Here is a 17,064-nt window from a genome sequence, read left to right on the forward strand (position 1 = left end):
GGAGATGAGAGGACTACTTTGAAAGAAATGATGGAGAGAACTGACAGGGCCTATGGGCTGGACATGAGTGCTAAGAGAGAGAAGAATCAAGGATGCAAGAATGAAGCGCACTCATTCATTCGCTCATCGGGTCATTATTAGTACCTTCCACAGTACATGGTCCAAGACTGAGCTAGACACAGAATGTTGCCTCAGCATAAACAAACAGTCCTTACTTACATGGAACTGAGAGGTTTCTGACTTGATCAATTTGGTCACTGGTGGTACCATTCACTGAGAGGAAAGGAGGAGGATTGAGTGGGGAAGGAACAAAGATGAGGGAATAAAAATGAGTTCCACGTTCCATCTGTGGACATATATATGGGACAACAAATTGGAGCATCCAATAAACTTTGGATATATGGATCTGGAGCCTGTAAGTGAAATTTGGACTGGAGATAGGGCGCTGGGGATCACCAGCATATAATAGAAGAAAATTAGCTTCAGTCGTTCAGAAAACAATACCTATGAGGAGATGGGTTACGAATTGAGAAACGGGGATTTGCTTTCAAAAGCTTTCACCTCCAGGTTTTTTGCCTTGGGACCAACCCTGAATGAGAGACTAACTGAAAGCTAGGACTGTCTTCTTCGTCAATTTATGCCGGCTGAGCCTGGCGCCAAGAAGTCCAGGGGTGCTCAATAAAGGTTAATTGAATGAAGGAATGACTCAAAAAGGCAAACAAATGAAACCCAGTGGGCAATTCTCCCTCAGATTCTTTGCTTTAAAATAGAAGAAATGTTTGCTCTCCCCTTTTTTTAAAGTAGCTTCACTGCCCCAGAGTGCAGTCTCCCATGTATCTGAATGACTGAGTTTAATCCCAAATATTCACTTAAATTAGTTGCTCACTTTCAAAATGGAATCTCTCCTTAATGACTAACACTCCTTTCTTGGGAGAACTAAGACATAGGAAGATCAGTGTTTCCAAGGAGGCAGACATTTGATTCCACCAGGCTGGGGTGGTTGTGGAGGAATGGGTGGTAAGGAAACAGGATAGTGTACCCACGTGTGCACTTGACTATTTTTCATCTCTGGAATTTATATATGATGTATAGAGAGAAATTAATCAAAGGTAACCATTTCACATCCCATAAGAAATGTTTGTCATTGGAATCCAGAAGTGTGTGCAGTGGATAGGAATATGCTGGTGTCAGACTATAGAGGTTTTAACCCACCCTGCCATTTGCTAGCTGTGTGACCCAGGGCAAGTTACTTACCCACTCTATGCATCAATCCTCTCAGCTATAAATTGGAAGCAATAATAACGCCTTCTGCAAAGGGATGGGGTGAAGATAAAATGAGATAATGCATGTGAAGAGCTCAACGTTCTAAGTTCTCAATAAATGCTAACTAGTGTATTAGTTTGTTAGGGCTGATGTAACAAAGTACCACAAACCAGGTGGCTTAAACAACAGAAATTTACTGGCTCACAGTTCTAGAGGCTCAAAGTCCAAGATGAAGCTGTCGGCAAGATGGATTTCTTCTAGGGGCTGCAAGGGAGAATCTGCTCCATGCCTCTCTCCTAGCTTTTGGTGGTTTGCTGGCAATGTTTGGCGTTCCTTGACTTCTGCTACATCACCCCAATCTCTGCCTTAATCTCCACATGGTGTTCTCCCTGTGTTCCTGCCTGTGTCCAAATTTCCCCTTTTTTGTAAGGACATATTGGATTAGGGGGACACCAGACTCCAGTATGACCTCACCTTAACTTAATTACATCTGCAGTGACCCTATTTCTAAATAAGGTGACATTCCTGAGAGTATTAGAACTTCAACCTGTGAATTGGAGTGAGGGACAAAATGCAACCCATAACAGCTAGTATTACTACTGTTAACATTATTACTATGCTCAGTTCAGATTACCAAGTAAAATACACCTATCTTTTTTTGAGTTTTTATTTTGAATTCATTTCAGACATAGAAAAAAATTGCAAAAATAGTATGAATTGCCTTATAACTATGACCCAGCTTCTCCTAATGTTAGCATCATCCATAATCTTAGTACAAGTATTTAAACCAGGAGATTAACGTTGATACAAGACTATTAACTAATCCATAGATGTTATGCAAATTTTGCTAATTGTCCCACCGATGTCCTTTTTTTGGCCCAGGATCTAAACCAGGATCCAACATGGCATGTAATTTCATGTCCCCATCATCACCTCAAATCCGAATTCCTTGGTCTTCCTTAATCATTCGTTATCAGTACATTTTTGAAGAGCAACTATCAGTTATTTTGTAAAATGTCTCTCAGTTTGGGTTTGCCTGATATTTCCTCATGATTAAATGTGGATTCTTGGACTTCCCTGGCGGTCCAGTGGTTAAGACTCCACGCTTCCAATGCAGAAGTCATGGGTACAATTCCTGCTTGGGGAACTAAGCTCCCACATGTTGTGGGGCATGGCCAAAAAAAAAAAAAAATGTGGATTCTGCATTTTTGCCAAGGACCCCACACAGTGATATTGGGCCTTCTCAGTGAATCACATCAGGCGGTCCTCAGAGTTGATGTACGGATCCTCAGGGCTGGTGATGTTAACTTCGATCACCTGGTGTAGGTGGTGTCTCCCATGCTTCTCCACTGTGAAGGTTCTGTTTTTCCCTTGAGAATTAATATAGCTATCTTGTGGAGAGATACTCTGAGGCTGTGTTAATATCCTCTTTCTCATCATACTTTCGCCCACTAATTTGAGCATACAGTGATGACATCTGCCTGCAGCAACAGTTTTGCCTAATGGTGATTTTCTATTTCCACCATTCCTTATACATTCATTTGAATTCTACCACAAAGAAGGCTTTCCCTTCTTCCTATATATATATATTTTTTAAATAAATCTGAGGTTATCAGAGGCCATTGAGTTAACTTCCCAGGATCCTTAGAATCTGATTCTTGGGTCTACCCATTTCTGAGGTATTCACTTGCGTGCCTGCATAAAGAAAAAAATCTCTTTTATTTTGCATTTCAACCTCATGATTTCAGTTCCCATTAATAAAATCTTTGAGGGAAGAGTGTGCTAAATGCTTTGTAGGGTGAAGAGGATGTTTAAATTATTCAAGAGAACTGCTTTCATACAATTTGGATGTACCCATTTACACATAAAAATGAATGCTATTTAGATATAATTTTCATCTATTCATTAAAAGAAATCCCAAAGCATTCCGGAAATCCTTAGTTAGCCTAATATCATTCTAGGTACTTGAAAACAAAATTGCTTTTCTTAAAAAAAGAAAAATCATGACTTTGTCTTTTATGAAAACATTTATTAGCACCAATGGTGGGGCCTGCTGGCTCCTCTTTCCAAGTACCCACCTCCTTTCCTTCTCCTAAGCAATCAGGCATTCATTCAACAACCACACACTGAGAACCTACTGTGTGCCAGCCTCTTCTCTAAGTGCTGGGACCAAAGTGGTGAATAAAAAGACCTGAACCCCTGCCCTACAGAGCTTCCAGTTTCATGGGGGAGATCAACTACAAACAAAATAACAAATCCTGTAAGTGGTAGCTGCTTCAAAGAAACATGAAGCCAAGAGGGAAGAGAGAATAACAGGGGCAAGGGAACCTCTATTCAGATGGTATCAACGAACAGGATGACCTCTCAGATGAGGTAGAGGAGGTAAGACTTGACAGAGACTGAAGGAAGTGAGGGAGAAGCCTGGGGTGGGGGGCTGGGGGGATGGAGAACATTCCAGGAAAAGGAGCAGCAAGTGCCCCAGGTCTCAGTTCTGTCTTAGGAGCCATGATTGGGCCACATTTGCTAGTGGGAGTGGTTGTTGTGTGTCCATCCCCAAACTGGTCCATTTTTGTTATATACAAAACAGTCTTCTTCTGCTAAGTCTTAAGCTTTTTGTGCCATCCAATTTACCCCCCACTTAATTTTTTTAACATGTAGTTTTGAATATCTTTCCTCATCTGGAAGAATACTTTATATAACTAGATAGATAGATAGATAGGCAGATATATATATATATATATATATATACACACACACACACATAGAGAGAGGTCCTTTTTTTGTTGATTGACAACTGACAGCTTTTAAGCCTCGCCTCTCCCTCTTACCTCTGCCCCACACGCACACCTGGGCAAGCTGGTAAGAGAGCCTGAGTGCTCCCTCCTTTGGTACAACATTGGAACCAAATTTGAGTCAAGGTTCACAGTGTGCACGTGTGAGTGCGCGCACGCGCATACACACACACACACACACACACACAGAGTCTTGAACTGTTCAATATTACAGGCACTGACCACACGTGGCTACTGAGCACTTGGAATGTGGTGAGACGTACTATACATGCAAAATACGCACTAGGCTTCAAATATGGTATGAAAGAATGTAAAATATCCCATTAATAATTTTAATGTTGATCATCTGTTGATATGATATTTTGTATATATTAAGTTAAAGTACTATTTAAATTCATTTCACCTGTTTCTTTTAACCTTTTTTAATGTGGTACTAGAAATTTTAAAATTACAAGCACAGCTCATATTTGTAGTTCATCTTCTCTTTTTGTTGGACAGCACTAATATATACTAAAGTGATAACAGTGGGTATATCTTTGTTTTTTTTTTAAATATCCTTCTTTCGACTTCTCTGTATTTTTCGAACATGTATTTAAAAATTAAAAGACACTTTCATGCAGTTGTTATCAGTGGAGTTAGAGGGGGCCGCTTAGGGGCTTGGAGAAGGAGTGATTGCCCTGCTCAAAAAGCCCAGAAAGTAAAAATATTTTCCAATCAGCCATAATCTAAAACTGAAGTCCATCCTCTGTCCACACAATCTCTGTGAGGGAAAGGCAGCCTCTCCGTAAGCCTTGGAGGACATGACTTTCTAATGGTGATTCTAGAGTCTGCAAATGCATTGATGTGCCCTGGCCTATAAGCCCTGGGTCCTTAGAGGCAGAACCTGCTAGCGCTAATGCGCTGCTATCATAGGAAATGTGAGGCATGGCTGTCCCACTTCCCTGTGCGCATCCCTGGTGTGGCCATTTGTGCTTGATCCAGTCCATGGTCAACTCCATACAAGCTTTCAGTATTCAGATCCTTGTTCACAAACCACGAGGACCAAGCTTGGGATGCTGTCTAGGCACAGACCATCCTGCTTTGCAAGGTAATGTTTTGGAACAAACAGTGCAGACTTAATCATGCAAAAATGTTATTGTATTGAAGAGGTCAGACTTCAAAACATGCTTGCCTGGCCCAGCAACTGAATTATATTGCTACCAACTCTCACCTCAGCCACTTGTACTTAGACAGCCTGCTCTTTCTACCAGAAGAATGGATAATAAGAGAAAATGGAGCAGGGGAAAAAAGTGTAACCAAGCAGGACCCTATGGGGCCTTCCCCCATAACCTCTGCTTTAGCTCCTCTCTGAAGTACTTAGATAACAGTATCTAATGCACATTTGAAATCGCTAGGTGGCATTTAGGGGGCTCAAAGAAGCTCCGGTCCTTTATGTCTCAGTGCAGAAAGAATTCAGTGAGAGGCAAAGTGATAGATAAGAAGTGATTTATTAGAATAGGACGCTTTTGGGCTCCCCTGGTGATGCAGTGGTTAAGAATCCGCCTGCCAATGCAGGGGACACAGGTTTGAGCCTTGGTCCGGAGAGATCCCACATGCCGCAGAACTAAGCCCGTGTGCCACAACTACTGAAGCCCGCACACTTAGAGCCCATGGTCTGCAACAAGAGAAGCCACTGCAATGAGAAGCCCACGCACCGCAACAAAGAGTAGCCTCTGCTTGCCACAACTAGAGAAAGCCTGCGCGCAGCAACGAAAACCCAACTCAGCCAAAAAAATAAATAAATAGAATAGGACGCCTTTTACAAGTGGGAGGGTGAGAGGGTGCCATGCCCTGAGAACTTAGTGGGCTACGGTTTTATAATCAAAGGAAAAGTAGGGAGAAGGCCACCTTCTTCCTCATTCTTGAGTAGATGTCACACTTCCATCATCAGCTCCTCCTCCACGTCAGGCAGGGGAGTTTTCTTGTCCTTACATAGTCAAGCTGGGACTATCATGGCACAATTGAAATAAGCAAAAAGGCAACAACCTACGTTCAAAATGGCAAGTCATCTCAGGTTTTAGCATACCGTCACCTTCTCCGTATATTTTTTTTGGTGTGCGCACAGGAGCATGTCCTAGGAATTGTTAACCTACTAGCTCACTGGGCAGGATGTGGGTCTCATGCCACCATTGTTTTATTCTTTTGGGGCATGTCTCATGCTTCTGTTGCATGGTTTTGTTGCTAAGCAAGACTGCTTGGTTTTGTGGTTAAGCTTTCTTCAGTAATCATTAATTTACAGGGGTCTCCCATACTTTTTTCTTTAATTACAATCCCTTAGTGGGATTAACTATTTAATCACCTACTTTGTCCCTTTACTCTGTCCCTATCATATTCACTGAGTTGTTTTATAGATGTTAAAACCCCACCAAATGAAAGAAATTAACTACTTGATGACCATGTAGCCCCCAGACCTACTGGAGCCTAAGGATTGATAATGTTAACCCCTGTGACACCACCCTGTTACCTCACCATCAACTAGTCAGAGAATTGTGTACAAGCTGATCACATACCCTAGGACACCCCTCCTTCACCCTACCTTTAAAAATGCTTTGCTGAAACCCATCGAGGAGTTTAGATCACTAGCTGCCTTGGACTCCTTGCTTGGCACCCTGCAATAAACATAGCATTTCCTTCACACAACCTGGTGTCAGTAGATTGGCTTTACTGAGCAGGCAAGCAGACCTAAATTTGGTTCAGTAATAAAACAAAATGAATTTAACTGGATCATGACATGAAAACTACAAATGTTGTATCACTTGTCAGAAAAATTCACTATTGCCTTCAAATGCTTTTGGTTTGTATATTTTCTGTACATAAATAAATTCTGAACATTAAATCTGAGTAATTTCAATTTTGTAAATTTTTTAAAAATAAATTTATTTATTTATTATTTTTGGCTGTGTTGGGTCTTCATTGCTGCACGCGGGCTTTCTCTAGTTGCGGTGAGCGGGGGCTACTCTTCGTTGCGGTGGCTTCTCTTGTTGTGGAGCATGGCCTCTAGGCGCGCGGGCTTCAGTAGTTGTGGTTCGCGAGCTCTAAAGTGCAGCCTCAGTAGTTGTAGCACACGGGCTTAGTTGCTCCGCGGTATGTGGGATCTTCCCGGACCAGGGCTTGAACCTGTGTTCCCTGCATTGGCAGGTGGATTCTTCACCACAGCGCTACCAGGGAAGCCCCAATTTTGTAAATTTTGAAACTGAAACCGAGCAGGACCCTGTGGAACCCTCCCAGGTACAAATCCTTTGTGTGTCCTCCATTTCTCCTTTGTAGGAAATAGGCTTCATTCAGCCTCCTAGACTTTCCCTTAGTTCCAAAGAGCAGATTCAAACAGTTGCTAATCGGGAAAGTGAGGGAATGCAGAAACAAAGGAGGAGCAATCAAGAAACAGTAGTGCAGTTATTAAAGCAGGGTCCTGGGGGCTTCCCTGGTGGCGCAGTGGTTGGGGGTCCGCCTGCCGATGCGGGGGACGCGGGTTCGTGCCCCGGTCTGGGGGGATCTCGCGTGCCGCGGAGCGGCTGGGCCCATGAGCCATGGCCGCTGAGCCTGCGCGTCCGGAGCCTGTGCTCCGCAGCGGGAGAGGCCACGGCAGTGGGAGGCCAGCGCACCGCAAAAAAAATAAAAATAAAAAAATAAAGCAGGGTCCTGGTTCCTCCTCAAGGGATATACATAACAGTATCTTTGAATTCTTCTGCAGGAACTAAGTCCTCCACCCAGGTACAAGATGGTAACTATACATGCTGAGACTCCAGACTGATTGAAACCAGAAAGCTGATGATTGACAATCCTGGAACACCCACTATTGCCTCACCACCAACCAATCAGAAAACAGTTACACACCCTCCAGCCCTCACCCCAAATTTTGCCTATAAAATCTCCCTGAAAACCACTGGGGAGTTCGGGTTTTTTGAGTGTGAGCCACTGGTTCTCCTTGCTTGGCCCTGCAATAAACCCTTTGTAACAGGGAAGAGCAAATTCTGACTCCGTGTTGGTTCTGTTTCTTTTACTTTAACCTTTGCTTTTCATTGCTTTTGTTATTATAACCACTGTTATAGCCATATAGCCATAAGCATACATAATGGCCTGCCACAGGGAACCCTGCCCCTCTGCCTGACTGTTAAACTAAAAGGTCTTTGTTCAGCTCACAGAGAGACATTCTGACCCTGCCCACCTGTGAATGGCTGCAGAAAGGAAGAAATTAATACATCCCCTCCCCAATGAGGGCCAAGTGAAGAGATATTTTGCAAGATAAATGGCCTTTTTACTTTACTTCCTCACCTCCTCCCCCTCTCTGTTCTATAAAAGAAACGGGCATCCAGACCCCAGTAAGATGGTTTTTTGGGTACACTGTTAAAAGCTATACTGAGTATAATTTACACACTATGTAACTGACCACTTAAAGCATACAAATTCAATGGCTTTTAGTATATTCAGAGTTATGCATCCATCACCATAATCAATTTTAGAATATTTCCAATACTCCAAAAAGAAACCCAGCACCGCTTAGCCATCAGCCCCAATCCCAACATTTCTCTCCTCCCCTAGCAGCCCTAGGCTACTACTAACCTACTTTCTGCCTCTGTGGGTTTGCTTATTCCATTTCATATAAATGGAATTCTATGATAAGCAGTTTTTGCGACTTCCTTCTTTTCCTTAGCATAATGTTTTCAAGGTTCAAACATGTTATAGCATGTATCAGTATGGATTCTTTTTATTGCATTGCATTGATATGCCACACTATATTTACCTATTCATCAGCTGATGGACATTTGGGTTGTTTCCACTTTTTGGCTATTTATGAGTAATGCTGCTATGAATATTCATGTCCCTAATTTTAAACTTAAGTAATTCTTGCTTTAGGGCTTGGATGCATCCAAGGAAAGTGAGTATAAACCAATATTTGCTTTATCCGTGATTGCCACTCATAAATCATCTTTTCCCAAGGAAAACATTCCCTAACAGCCTGATTTAAAGGCATCAAGAAAGTCCCTCCGAAAACTGTTTGATCCTTTAACAGATTCAAACACCCAGATACTTATCGCATGGCTACCAGATGCAACATACCGTTTATGATGGATTGATAAATTTGAAATATTAAACAGTTTTTCCCCTGTATTTCTTTGCACTTCTTGCTCTTCTCCCTCATTCAGGCATTCATTGCCTTGGGGAATGGATACCTCAGAGAAGAGCAGAGAACAAAGTAATTGGCTTTGGGCTTTTGAATCTCAAAAGCCATGCAACAAATTTGGGAACATAGGTGATGAATTAGATCAAATCTTCCTCCCAAGAAGGTTAGGTTCTTTGGAATTGAGGAAGAGGGAGTGTATGAGGAAAAATGAGCCCAGGAGGGGAACATTATTTGTTTAATGCCTTTAATCTTTAATTGACTCTAAGGACCATGAGGGAAGGTAGCATATCTGTCTTATTTACTCAGCACTTAGCACAATGTCTGATATGATACATAATAAGCTGTCAATTAATGGTTGAATAACTTTTTCCTAAGGAACACACAAATGTACAGAATATACATAGAAGGCTGTTGATTGCAGCACTGTTGGTAATAATATAGATTCAAACTAAATGTCCATCAATAGGGAAGGAGTTAAGTAAATTAGAGTAATTAGAGTTCCTCTGTAATATGGAATAATCTGCCTAAGCAAAAATAATCAGAAAGAAAAAAAAAACTTAAAATTTATTTCAAAGTCAAGTTAGATATTATTCCTGAATTTTGTACTGCCTTAGATAATCAATGCCATCACCTTCCTCCCCATATCACATAGACAACTGACTTGATGCTCTCCTTTGAAAAACACAAGTTCATAAGTTGAAATTCTGTATACTCTCATGAGTTCTTACAAGGGTCCCCATGATTTAGGAAGATTATAAGCATTTATCAGGACAGCCATTGGTTATCACCAATGATTGTCACCATCATCATCACTGACATTTACTGAATGCTTACTATGTGTCAGGCACCCATGCAAACACTTGCTATATGTTATCTCATTTTGAATCCACATAACCACCCTTATTTTTATACCAACTTTACAGATTAGGCTCAGGGACTGTGACAGAGAGACCATAAAATAACTCAATGATTCTACCTCTTGGTGTTCACACACTTGTGTAATCTCCTCCCCTGAGTGTGGGAGGGACCTGTCACTTGGCTCTAACAGAACATGGCAAATGTGGTGGGGTGTCACTGCCGTGATTACCTCATGTCACATAAGACAAGTCTGTTTTAGCAGGCTGGACTCAAGAGACTCTCCCTGCAGGTTTAATGAGTTAAGCAGCCATATGGGAGAAGCTCACGTGGCAAAGAATTTCGGAAAGCCTCTAGAACCTGAGGGCAGCTGACAAGCACCAAGAAGTGGGGGATTTCGGTCATATATTCAGTCATAGAGCCTCAAGGAAATGAATTCTGACAACAACCCGAATGAATTTGGAAGCAGATTCTTCCCCAGTACAGCTTCCAAATAAAATCCAGCCTGGCAGATACCTTGTGGCAGCTTCGTGAGACCCTGAACAGAGAGGATCCAAATAAGCCATGCTCAGACTCCTAACATCATGAGGGACTAAACGTGTGTGGTTTTAAGCCACTAAGTTTGCGGTAATTCGTTATGCAGCAATAGGAAATAAATACAGAGAGGTTAAGTTTCTTACCTTAGACCCCACATAAGTTGTGGGACTGGATATCCTACCTGGGTCTGTCGACTCCCATGTTCGTCAGGGCCAAGCCCTGCCCCACTGCATCTACGTGGTGCTTTCAAGATTGTTTCAGATCCAAGAATGGGGATCATCAGAAAATCTACAAACAACAAATGCTAGAGAGGGTGTGGAGAAAAGGGAACCCTCTTGCACTGTTGGTGGGAATGTAAATTGATACAGCCACTATGGAGAAGAGTATGGAGGTTCCTTAAAAAACTACAAATAGAACTACCATACGACCCAGCAATCCCACTACTGGGCATATACCCTGAGAAAACCATAATTCAAAAAGAGTCATGTACCATAATGTTCATTGCAGCTCTATTTACAATAGCCAGGACATGGAAGCAACCTAAGTGTCCAACGACAGATGAATGGATAAAGAAGATGTGGCACATATATACAATGGAATATTACTCAGCCATAAAAAGAAACGAAATTGAGTTATTTGTAGTGAGGTGGATGGACCTAGAGTCTGCCATACAGAGTGAAGTCAGAAAGAGAAAAATAAATACCGTATGCTAACACATATATATGGAATTAAAAAAAAAAAAGGTTCTGAAGAACCTAGGGGCAGGACAGGAATAAAGATGCAGACGAAGAGAATGGACTTGAGGACACGGGGAGTGGGAAGGGTAAGCTGGGACGAAGTGAGAGAGTGGCATGGACATATATACACTACCAGATGTAAAACAGATAGCTAGTGGGAAGCAGCTGCATAGCACAGGGAGATCAGCTCGGTGCTTTCTGACCACCTAGAGGGGTGGGATAGGGAGGGTGGGAGGGAGATGCAGAGGGAGGGGATATGGAGATACATGTATACGTATAGCTGATTCACTTTGTTATACAGCAGAAACTAACACAACATTGTAAAGCAATTACACTCCAATAAAGATGTTAAAAAAAAAAGTTGTATCACCTTTGGACATCATCTAGAAGTCATTCTTCTTCACCATTTGAATAAAGGTCACCTTTGTCTTCCATGAGAAAAAAAAAATGTAATATTTTTAAAAAATAAATAAATAAAATAGATAACCAACAAGGGGGAAAAAAAAAGATTGTTTCAGATCCAAGCCTGCACTCCAAAACATGACTCAGCTGAGTTCCTCTAATCACTCAGACCAAAGGACCTTCCTTGTCTTGGATCACCTAGCAGACCTCACTACCTTCTCATGCAGGCTACAGCTGCGTGATGGAGCAATGATAATATGGGCCCATCTTGGGCCCTGTTTGATAAGTGTCAGTGATTAGTGGCCCTGGAAGGACTTCCTAGAGACATGGGCTCCCACGCATATTCCCTTGGCCCCACAGTGGGGCTGGTTGTGGGGATGCTTAGTTAGTTACTCTGTGAACTGGACGGCAGCAGGCATATTGCAGCACTTTGCTTTTGATGATTTGCTGCTCAGTGGCATTAGTATGATACCTATCAGTGTCCTGTTAATCAGAACAATCACCTAGTCTTGAGCTCCCAGAATTCCCTAAGAATATCAATTTATGAGAAAGGCTTATGGCATTTAGATGTGGTACTGTGCACTTCTATTATTGTCTGGTGAAAGCATTTGTAAACTACATGAATCAGTTTACTACTACACTAAACAATGTACCTAAGAAACAAATGAAACTCTCTCGTATATCATGAGCCATAAAACTATAGTTCAACCATCCAGCATCACATCAGTAACTAGAACTTACAAATTTCTTCTTTACAATAAGTTTTCATGAAAATATTTTCCTTATTTCAATATATCCTCTTATAAAGGTAGATGGAAAAAATCAACACGCAGGGATGCAAAAAGAAAAGGGAAATAATACATATCTTGTATTGTCATGAGTCTTGTTACAGTTGGAAGCATTTAAAGAAGCAAATGTTTAAAATAATGATATTATGTAAGTGCATAGTTTATGGCTTGTTTGTTTACACATTCATTAGTTTAACTCACATTTGTCATACATCCACCAAGTTCAGAGGCCTACTATGGTACCTGGAAAGAATTCAAAAGAAAAAGAAATATGGTCTCTGCTTCCAGAGGCTTTCTAACTATATGGATCTGAAAATAACCACATGGGCTAATTCAAGCACAGAGAGCCACCGAGGCACATCTTGCCATTCTTTTACATGTATTTCACCAGTACACATGAACATAGAGAAAAGCTTGGAAGTACATCACAATGTTAATCGTGGCTATCTTTAGGTGGTGAGATTTTATGTAATCTTTAAAAATTACATTTCCTAAATAAAATAGCCCTTAAAAATAAACATAATCATGCATAGTTATTAAAGATCTTTTAAACCACTAGGTCTAGGGAATTCCCTGGTGGTCCAGTGGTTAGGACTCAGTGCTTTCACTGCCGTGGTTCAATCCCTGGTCCGGGAACTAAGATCCGACAAGCCTCGAGGCCAAAAACAAAAACAAAAAAATTAACCACTAGGTCTAACGTTAACTAAACAAATCCTCCAAAACAATGATGCATATCCATTCCTCTCTGAGCAAGGAACCATTTAGGGGAAAAGAAAGAATATTAACAGTCTCATATCCTTTTTTTAAAAAAAAATGTCTTGGGAATTCCCTGGAGGTCCAGTGGTTAGGACTTAGCACTGCCAAGGGGAAAAAAAACAAAAAAACAAAACAAAAAAGCAGACCAAAAAAAATGTCTTTTAAAGTTGAGTGATATATACAATAGTGCTTAAGTGTTCCTTCATTAATCCCCTCAGTAGAGGGGAATAAGTTCAGGCTTATTTTTTGTTTTTGCTTTGACTAAAACTTCAAAAACTTTATAGAAGTGCATGTTCTGAAAGATTTGATTGTAACGCAGCACCTTTGGATCAGTTTGCAGGAGATGAGCCCCCAGAAGGCTGGAGAAAGGGGTTCAAGGGATTGGGAGTTAAGGAAATATCTGGCAGAAGTCAGCCACAGACTTAGGGCACACACTGTAACCCCATTAGATACTGGGAAGAAGTGGCAGTATATTGAGCATGAAAGCAAAATACTCTTGTGATTTTCTTGGCTGCCTGTGCATGAAATGGCTAGAAGGGGATAGTCTCACTGCGACTCCCCAGAGAAACAGAAGGGGCGGGGCCTCTATCTTCCTGAGCACTCTCCCGACACTGTCACAGGCCACTCACACTCACGCTGGACACTCCATCCTGGGTCCACTTCTGGACAGCACAGAGGGCTTTTTCACTGTGGGTGGCGGGTGAAGTGAGAAAGGCTCCTTATATGTTGACTTTGATATGTGAGTTCTCTATTCTTCAAATGAAATCTCTTAGCAAGTGGTGAAGCCCAAAGGGCTGAGTTTGCTATACACCTCATTTTGAATCCACATAACCACCCTGTGAAATAAGGTTATTTTTATACCAACTTTACAGATTAGGCTCAGGGACTGTGGCAGAGAGACCATAAAATAACTCAATGATTCTTCCTCCTGGTGTTCACACATTTGTGTAATCTCCTCCCGAGTGTGGGAGGGACCTGTTACTTGACTCTAACAAGAACATGGCAAACGTGGTGGCGTGTCACTGCCGTGATTACCTCATGTCACATAAGACAAGTCTGTTTTAGCAGGCTGCACTCAGAGACTCTCCCTGCAAGTGTGGTAAGATAAGCAGCCTCATCAAACCTGCGAGGAGACACACAGTCCATGCACTGCTGAGTGCTCCACAGGGTGGGAGGGATCACAGCTAACATCATCTTCATCACTGGAGACGTGGTTCCTTGCATAGGGCTCAGCACAAAGCAGGGGCTCAATAGGTAGTTGGGAAGTGAGGCAATGAAGGAGTGAAAAAATGCCAACTTTCCTTCGGTCGCTTTGAAAATCTCTCACCTGGGTAACATCAGTAGCCTCCTGATCTTGGCCTTTATACTTTCACTCCTCTATAATCCATTCTCCACACAAGAGCCAGGATGATCTTTTAAACAACAAATCAGGTTCTAAAATTAGACCGTGGTGATTGTTGCAGAACTCCATAAAGGTTAGAAACCACTGAATTGCACATTGAATTCAAACGGGTGAATCTTAAGAGTATGTAAATTACATGTTAGATTGTTTAAAAATTGTCATTCCCTTAAAACCTTTCACTTGTTCCCGTTTCACTTTGTCACTCAGAATTCACCAGGTTACTTACAATGACCTACAGAACCCTACCTATCCCATGGGCTCTGCCTCCCTCTCCATTCTCAGCTCTCATCACCGCTTGCCTCCCACTAGTCCCTGAATCTGCCCATCTTGTTCCTGCCTTAAGGTCTCGCACTTGCTCTTAGCTTTGTCCAATACTCTTCTTCATCATATTCTGAGTGATGCCTCTTACCGTTCAGGTTGTCCCACGTTAGCCCACGCTACTGTCAATCACCACTCTACAATTCCACCACCCCACACACTTTCTATCGTATTACTATTTATAGCACTTCTCACTCTTTGAAAAAAAAATTTTTAATTGTTTTCCTTACTGGAATATACACTCTTTGAGACTAGAGAATCTTGTTGCTTACCTCTGAAGAACATGCCTGAAACACACAGTAGGTACTAACAAATACAAGTTAAATGTTGATTGCCTGGTTCCTGCATAGACAGTTTATTCTGCCAAGGCTGTTGGGGAAAAAACTAGTATCTACCTTAGTGTATCTTTCTAAGAAAAAAAGATGTTTTAAAAAATTCATTGCTTTGGAATGATTTGTTATTCTTTACATGGCATGGCAAAATTAGCAAGCTTCTAATTTCAGTGAACAGATTAAAATAATGTTAATATTCCACTATACAAGACGTATTATAACACTGTGGAATTTTCAAGCATATACACCCCTATGGGGGGGGTGGTAGCAGATCTTCCATCCAGACCATTATTAAGTGGCATTTGCAGACTTAAAAGCATTTGGATATTTACAAAAACACCTAGATCATAAGAAGAGTTTCCTCATTCTACTTTCCTTGATTGTTTAGAACTCTTAGAAAGCCAAGGTAATATTTGTAAAAAATATACTTAAGAAAAGTTTTCCTTTTAATACTACACTCCTGTTAATTAGAATTTCAATGATATAGTTCAACCATAGCCACGTGCTCTGAACTACTTTTAATAACATCTAACTCACACAAGCCTTTGCTGCTTCAAAGTGCTTAAACATTGTCTCATTTGCCCTTTGCAACAGCCTATGGGTTATACCATTAGCACTTTTGTGAAGAAGGAAAAGTTCAAAGAGTTAGAGACACTTGCCCAAGGTACCACCACTCGTAAGGAGGGATTCTCCCCAAGTGTTTTTCTGACAAATCACTTGCCCTTTCTTCTTAAGGCCTCATCTGGGAAATCATCACTGTTCTCCTTACAAATTATACAACAAGAAGTGATGGCAACCTAAAGTACTCCAGGGAATTAAGAACTGGGAATAGTAAATAATGCAACTATGAACACTGGGGTGTGCATATCTTTTCGAAGCAACCTAAGTGTCCATCGACAGATGAATGGATAAACATGGAATATACAATGAATGATGAATGGATATACAATGCAATACTACTCAGTCATTGAAAAGAAGGAAATTTTGCCATTTGCATCGACATGGATGGGCTTGGAGGGCATTATGCTAAGTGAAACAAGTCAGACAGAAAAAGACAAATAGTTTATATCACTTATATGTGTAATCTAAGAAATACAACAAACTTGTAAATGTAACAACAAAAAAAGCAGACTCAGAGATACAGAGAACTAGTGGTTACCAGTAGGGAGAGGGAAGGGGGGAGGGCAATATAAGGGTAGGGGAGTAAGAGTTACAAACAATTAGGTATAAAATAAGCTACAAGGATATATGATACAACACAGGGAATATAGCCAATATTTCATAACTATAAATGGGGTATAACCTTTAAAAATTGTGAATCACTATATTGTATACCTGTAACTCATAAAATATTATTCAGCAACTCTACTTCAAAAAAAAAATCTCAGGGCTTCCCTGGTGGCGCAGTGGTTGAGAGTCCGCCTGCCGATGCAGGGGACGCGAGTTCGTGCCCCGGTCCGGGAAGATCCCACATGCCGCGGAGCAGCTGGGCCCGTGAGCCATGGCTGCTGAGCCTGCGCTCCGCAACGGGAGAGGCCCCAACAATGAGAGGCCCGCGTACCACAAAAAAAAAAAAAAAAAAAAAAATCTCAAAGGCATTATAATGAGTGAAAGGAAAAAAGGACTGTAAATAGAATTAAGTGATTGGCATTCAATCAAAAATTACTTCATTTTGATAATCTATATATTCCTTAAAAGTCATCAATTTGGCCTTTAGCATC

The sequence above is a fragment of the Mesoplodon bidens genome, assembly GCF_964165515.1.
Source record: "Mesoplodon bidens genome assembly, chromosome: 4".
Lineage (NCBI taxonomy): Eukaryota > Metazoa > Chordata > Mammalia > Artiodactyla > Ziphiidae > Mesoplodon > Mesoplodon bidens.